Source organism: Octopus sinensis, linkage group LG2, assembly GCF_006345805.1.
Source record: "Octopus sinensis linkage group LG2, ASM634580v1, whole genome shotgun sequence".
Lineage (NCBI taxonomy): Eukaryota > Metazoa > Mollusca > Cephalopoda > Octopoda > Octopodidae > Octopus > Octopus sinensis.
The window spans coordinates 104,371,842-104,379,341 of record NC_042998.1 but is presented as its reverse complement, the minus strand read 5'-3'; the positions used below and the strand labels follow the sequence as shown (position 1 = coordinate 104,379,341).

The 7,500-nt window shown below is 32.7% G+C and overlaps 1 protein-coding gene across 4 annotated transcripts in view; it reads left to right on the top strand.

Moving 5' to 3' along the window:
* Positions 1 to 7,500, top strand: part of LOC115232563 (transcription factor Sp9-like) — a 214,870-nt gene that overhangs the window by 110,385 nt on the left and 96,985 nt on the right. The gene's annotated exons all lie outside the window — the stretch shown is intronic.

The following is a 7,500-nucleotide window of genomic DNA, read 5'->3' as shown; positions in this document are numbered from 1 at the left end:
ACTCTCTCTCTCTTTTTCTCTAATTCTCACCCTCCTTTCTCTACACCTCTGTCTCTCACCTCCATTTATAAGTGTGTTTTATGAGTGTGCGCACACAGACAAACAAATACACATATATACATATATAATTGTATATTGAGTACACGACTACATACACACAAGTGTACGGATTATTACGCACTCTCACTCTCACAAACACACTCATACATTATAATGGTGTACTGAATGCATAAATGGTATCTCATTTTATATTCTTTTCAATGATATTTTAATTTTTTCATAGGAATTCCTTAATGTGTTAGAAAAATAGAGTCTGTAAACAACCCTCACCGACAAGGGTAATTCAGAGCGTTTCCCTATATATTATGTATGTACATATGTGTATATAGTTATATATGCGCAGCCATGGCTGTGTGGTTAGAAGTTTGCTTCGGAGCCACAAGTGGTTTCTACAATAGCCTTGGATCAACCAATACCTTGTGAGCAAATTTAGTTGCCGGAAACTGAAACAAGCCCGTCGCACACACACGCATGCATACACACACGCACTCACTCACACACACACATATATTATATATGAGTGTGTGAGTAGTTTTGTTTGTGTTTGACAAGCGGTGGTGGTGTGTTTAAGTCCCCTTAACTTAGCAGTTCGACAAAAGATTTCGATAGAACAAGCATCAAGCTTTACAAAATAATAAGAACGGGAGTTGATTCGTTCTTCAAGGTGGTGCCCCAGTATGGCCGGAATTTAGTGACTTAAATGACTTAAATAAGTATATGATAAAAGATGTGTGTGTGTATGTGTGTATGTGTATATCTATCTATCTATTTATCTATCTATCTATCTATCTATCTATCTATCTATCTATCTATCTATCTATCTATCATCTATCTATCTATCATCTATATTTATATATATATATATAGATATATATATATATATATATATATAGTACTCGAATACCAGAGGTATAATAATATGCTTCATTGAAAAGCAGTAGAAATATCCCAAAAATTTATATATATATATATATATATATATATATATTAAATGTATGTATGTATATACGTATATATAACTGCCAGCTTTGAATTTCTGTTTACCCCATCAGATGGCAGACTGGTAGATTTCTCTCTTAATCAGTATAGTGGATAGGTTTGGGTAACTGGTGCAACAGAGTAAACAAGGTATGCCGCTAAACATTTTTAGACTTGAAGTCGCAAATCAGAAACGTGTAAGTGCATTAACAGTTTACATACTCTCTTCATATATCAACGTGCCAAACTGTTCTCTACGATTTAGAGAAGCAACTAGCCTCTTGCGTTTTCGTAATCGGGCGGTCTTATATCAGCCTGCAGTTGTTTGTATGTTTTTATATTGCTCAGCATGTTGAATTGCTATGTAGTGCTGTGCTGGGTGATCTTTATTATTTTCCTGCATAAATGTTGTTTCGGCTATCTGATCAATAGAGTTTCCTATTGAAAGGCTAATGTCTTAACGATGTTGTTTCTGATTTAGGTACAAGACCAGTATTAGAAGGGTAAAGGAATTAGTCGAATACATTGATTCCATTTCTTGAGTAATACTTTAATTTCATTGAACACAAACACGACGGAAAGCAAAGCGGTCCTCACCATAATTTAAACTCAGAACATAATGTTTCAGAACAAATGCCACACGGTATTTTGTGTGATTGTAAAAAATTAGACCTAAACGTATCTTTTGGTCATTGTGGTAGGTGGTTCTCTGATCGTACTGGACCTAAGCTAAGTTGAATATAAACTCTCATGTATGACAAGAGTTTGAAGTGAAGACCAGTAAGATAAAAGTATAAACAGTTAAACATTCAAATTCAAACAAGAAGAAGGCTACCAGTCGAGAGATATACGTTATACTATTTTAAAGAAATGTTTTCTCATTTTGTTGTTTTGTTGTTATTATGAAACTTTGCGTAAACATATAAGTGCACCGATCCACAACCTATTCAATGTGTGTGTGTGTATATATATATATATATATATATACACGCACATACACACACAAACATGTTTATGTATGTATATGTATATAGAAATCACATGATCTGGTAGTCTCAGCTGTGATGGTAGCTGATCGGCTCCCGCTGGCGATATAAACAAGAGTGCCTATATGCACCACAAACCCATATGGGAGTGTATATATACATACACACACAAACATACACACACATACATGCGTATGTATGTATATGTATATGTATATATATGTCGAAATCACGTGACTGGTAGTCTCAGTAGCTGCGATGGTAGCTGATCGTCTCCCGCTGGCGATATAAACATGCCCATATGGGAGGTTCTCTCGTGGCAACTATTGCAGTGTTCTGTGTTCAAGCATAGCATCAACTTCAAGTGGGGATAAATATTATATTATATTCTGTATATATTTATTCTTTGTTTCTTCCTCTCCTCTATCTCTTTTTCTCCACATATACATATACTTACATACATATAATATACTTATGTATATATATATATATATATATATATATATATATATATATAATATATATATATATATATATATGTATGTGTGTGTGTGTGCGTGAATATTCCCATCAAGCTTCTGTCAAATGTAAGCATAATATTTTCCCATCAAAGCTACTATCAAATGTAAGCATAACATAAATGTAAGCCTGTTTGGGACAGAGGAGCAAAGGTATATACCATCATAGAGGTCAGCTGCCCTACAGATATAAATATCTCTTTGAAAATCAAAGAAAAAGAGGATATCTATGGACAACTGCTTCGAAACCTCCAGCTTCTATATTCAGACAATGAACTCATATTCACACGAATAATAATTGGAACAATAGGTTTTGTTAGTAAATGCTTAAAGGAGAATCTGGAGAAACTAGGATTTTCAGAAAGGGAAAATTACCGGCTGATTCGTACATTACAAGTCCAGTCTGTGAGTGGAAAAGTAAAAATATGCAAAACTTTTCTCAAGTTCCGAATGTGAATTTGTCTCTGTTAACTACATCCCAAAGATAGAGCTTTGTATCTTTGTTGGAAACCGGCTCCATCCTCAGTGGAAGATCTATAATAATTAAAAAATAGAACACACACACACATACGTGTGTGTGTATATATATATATATATAATTCGAAGAAGCGAAGCACGGTACCAGAATTTTCGACTCGAGTCAAATATAACAAACTACACCACAGGATCCGCATGGCGAGTTTGCACTGGCATGGAGTCGTATAAGTTACAATAATGAAATCAAACCAAATAGTGTTATATGTATACGTATGTATGTATCTATATATGTATATACTTCTTTACGTCTTTCTATAAACTATACATGTTTACAAGCAAAAATTAATATATTGCTCAATGGAAGTGTAGTTTAAAACATATATGATATAACATAGTCAATTAATAATAGGTCATTTTTGGTGCTATAAAACCATAAGAATTTTCTAATTATCTGAGATTTCGATTAAATATCGAAATTTTGAGGAGTACCTTCTGAAATATTTCATACACACACCATCATCTGATTAGAGAAACCAACGCATAATTATTATATATGTTTTCCGTCATAAACGTCTTCCCGCTTATCTCTATATTTTACTCGTGTTTTACAAACTTAATGGCGTTTCTAATCAAACTTTATTCTTTATAACTGTACACGCTTCGTAATTTCCCCATATTTCTTTTCCTATTTTCGTGTTTTCGAGTTCTACTGCAGTTTCTAATTTTTGCTGTTATGTTTTTTCTATACTCTTACATCATATAATTCGTTATCTCCCTAAGGAAAATTGGCCATACGTACATACACCTACAAACACGCAGCCATACTAATATTTATATGTGAGAAATTATTATCTTTATGATATTATCCAGTATAATTAACCGGAATATTACTTTTCAAATGAGCCTTATTTTTGAGATTTCCATTTAATTTATCGTATAGTTTATTGAACTTTTAACCAGCTACAAAATTCTAAGCAACAATATATTATCTTAATTAACTGATTCATAATTGTATATATATATACTTACGTATGTATGGTTGTGTGCATATTTATACCTACATACATACAAACACACACACACACACACACACACACACATATATATTATATATATGTATTTATGCATGCATCTATGTATATTTCTATGTATGTATATATGTATGCATATATATATATGTTTGTATGCATGTATACACACACACACATATATATATATATATATATATATATATATATATAATATATATATATATATATATAATATATATATATATATATATATATATATATATATATATATATATATATATATAATATATATATTCACTGCATTGTATACGTGTATGTATGCATTAATGTACACTGATGCATACATAAATCATATGGCTAGAAATTTGTTATTCAGGCTGGCGTTGTGTCGGATGGCACCTCCGACTCTTTCTATTCCTTTGCATTTTGTATCTCGGACTATACGTGTAGTCTGGACCCTTAACGAGAGCTGTCAAGTGATATTGATGTGCAATGTTAAATTTGATTTGAGCACAGACTTTGCTTTATATTCACTACGCCAGTCTACAAAATATACTATCCAAAATATACTATCCAAAATATACTATCCATTTCTATCAAAACAAAAGTAAGCCTGTAAGCAGTTATTTGATTTGCTAGAAATATTAACCATATCTGCGCCATATGTAAACCTCTTGTCTTAAAAATGGGCACATTGGATTATGTGATGTAAGACAAAAGGCGCGATGCGAGAAGTAGAAATTTAACCAAAATATAATGTTATCTATATTTCTAGAAATATGTAGTAAACATATGAAAGTTCTGTCACTGCCCTGACAATGCTGTATTGTAAGGTGCCCCTTAAGGTGTTGAAGTATTTTATTATTTCACTGGGTACGGTTTTACGATGTTTCACAACAAGTTACTAACAGCACAGGGATGTTGAACATCATAAAACAGCCAAACTGATTTGCAAGGAATATGACCAGACAGAACGTAGCCCTCGATGTATGTAACGTTAGACTAAGCAATATAAACTCATTTTGCATCATATGGCTATACTCACACATATATGTATGTACTTACAGACATAGCCACGCACACAGACGCACACACGCACACACACACATATGTTTATACCTGTCAATATAATACCATAAGTCTATGAATAAGCACTTGTGTGACCCATCTATATATCGTTCACCACTCCTACATTTTATCGCTCTCTTAACTCCTACTCCTAGATTTCACCTATGACACGCACAAACATGTACGCACGCGCACACACAAACAAACGGACACACAACATGCACATATAAGAACAAAGGAACTCCGTCAATTGTCGACGATGATTAGTCCATAGTAAGCCCCGTATGTAGTATCAAAACTAAATTGATTCTACGCTCATCTATTATAGTCCAGCAGTTAACGACGAAAAACTTATTCCTATCACCTTTAACCATATCCTTGCATCTTTACCAAGATCAATTCCAATTTCTCGTAATATAAGGTAACTGCCTGTAGCCTAGTTTCTGCTTACTTTCGACATGCACAAACCAGTTGAGATTTTGTTGCACCGATACTTTTCTGATGAGAGGGATCTTGATTCTCTATGCAGTCCTTCAGTTTATTTTTCGTACAATATTTGCGGTCTGTTTAAAATGTCCCGTTAGCAATTTTTGCATGTTTCTTTTTGTATTTCTCCTATTTAAGGCATATAGTCCATACCTCTCATCTATCTATCTATCTATCTATCTATCTATCTATCTATCTATCTATCTATCTATCTATCTATCTATCTATCTATCTATCTGCCTGTTTGTCTGTCTCTCTCCCTCTGTCTTTCTAACTATTTATTATGGGTGTGCGTACGTATGTATTGTTATATATATATATAATATATATATATATGTGTGTGTGTGTGTGTGTGTGTGTATGAGTATATATGTGTATATATATATATATATATAGATGTGTGTATGTATGTATGTATGTATGTACATATATATACATATATGTGTGTGTGTGTATATGCATGTATGTATATGTATATATGTACATATGTATATATATACATATATATACATACATATGTGTGTGTGTGTGTGTGTGTGTGTGTGATGGGAGTGAACAAGGCTGTTGCTCAGTATACTTGCAATTTTAACGGAGAAAACCGAGAGATGCATATAAACGGAATCACCACAATATTATGTGAATGTATGTGTTCGTGAGAGTGTTTAAAAAAGAGCAATAATAACTGTTCTGTATATTTTAATGATTGTTTTTTTTAAACATTGTCGTATGTACGTTGGTAATTGTCCTTGTTCTTCACGATCTGAGTTCAAATTTTGCCGAGATCAACTTTGCCTTTTAACTTTTCGGTGTTGATAAATTAAAGTAACTGACAAGTATTGGGTTCGCTGTAATCGAATCTCTTTAATTTCTGACCTTGCACCTATATTGGAACCAATTGAGAGGACAGAATCGTAACCGCGCCGAGCAAATTGCTTAGTAGCATTTCGTCCATTTACGTTCTGAGTTCAAATTCTTCTGATGTCAGCTCAGCGTTTTATTCTTTCAGGTTCAATAAATTATATACCAGTTGAACATTGAGATCGATGTAATCGTGTTACCGCCTCTCCCGAAATCGCTGGCTGTGTGCCAAAATTTTAAATCATTATTATTATTATTATTATTTGAAAGGTTGCTGAAAGTTACTAAAATGGCAAGAGTGGTACCTCTCTAAGTGTAGAACCATGAGTCGGAGAGAAGGTATTGGAGAAGAAAATTGCTCTTAGGGTTTCAAGGACACCTTGGACAGTGGGGATCCTCGATTATCCTTAGAGGCGTTCCTGTATCAGGAGGACCACATCCCTATGATCCCCGCTTTTTTTCTTTTACCGTTGTATGTTATGCACATCTCCCTTCGTTTCCAGTGTATATCGTGTATACTTTATATTTAATCATTTCATAATTATATGTAAACACACACACTATATTTCTGTCTGAGTTTATTTTCGCATTGGACTCTACCATTCATTCCTTCGGATTCGATAACGTTTATAAGGGGTGAAATGGGCTATGTTGTGTTTATGAGTGCAAATCGAGATCAAAACTTTCACTTGTGAAATTATTTTATTTCAAATAATTTATTCATTTCATTCAGATTTGCTGACTATCATCACTAAATTTTTATTCATCCTTTGTCTACAATGGAAATTGTAAGAAATTAAGAAATTATCGCATTAAGAATTCAATGAATCCATCGTCTAATTAATTCGAATTTAGGCCTCTGACTCATACATGTATATATATATATATATGTATATATATATATATAATATATATATATATATATACATATATATATATATACATATAAATCTGTATATATATGCACACACATACTTATAGAAAAATATACATATATACATATATATATACATACATATATACATACATATATACATA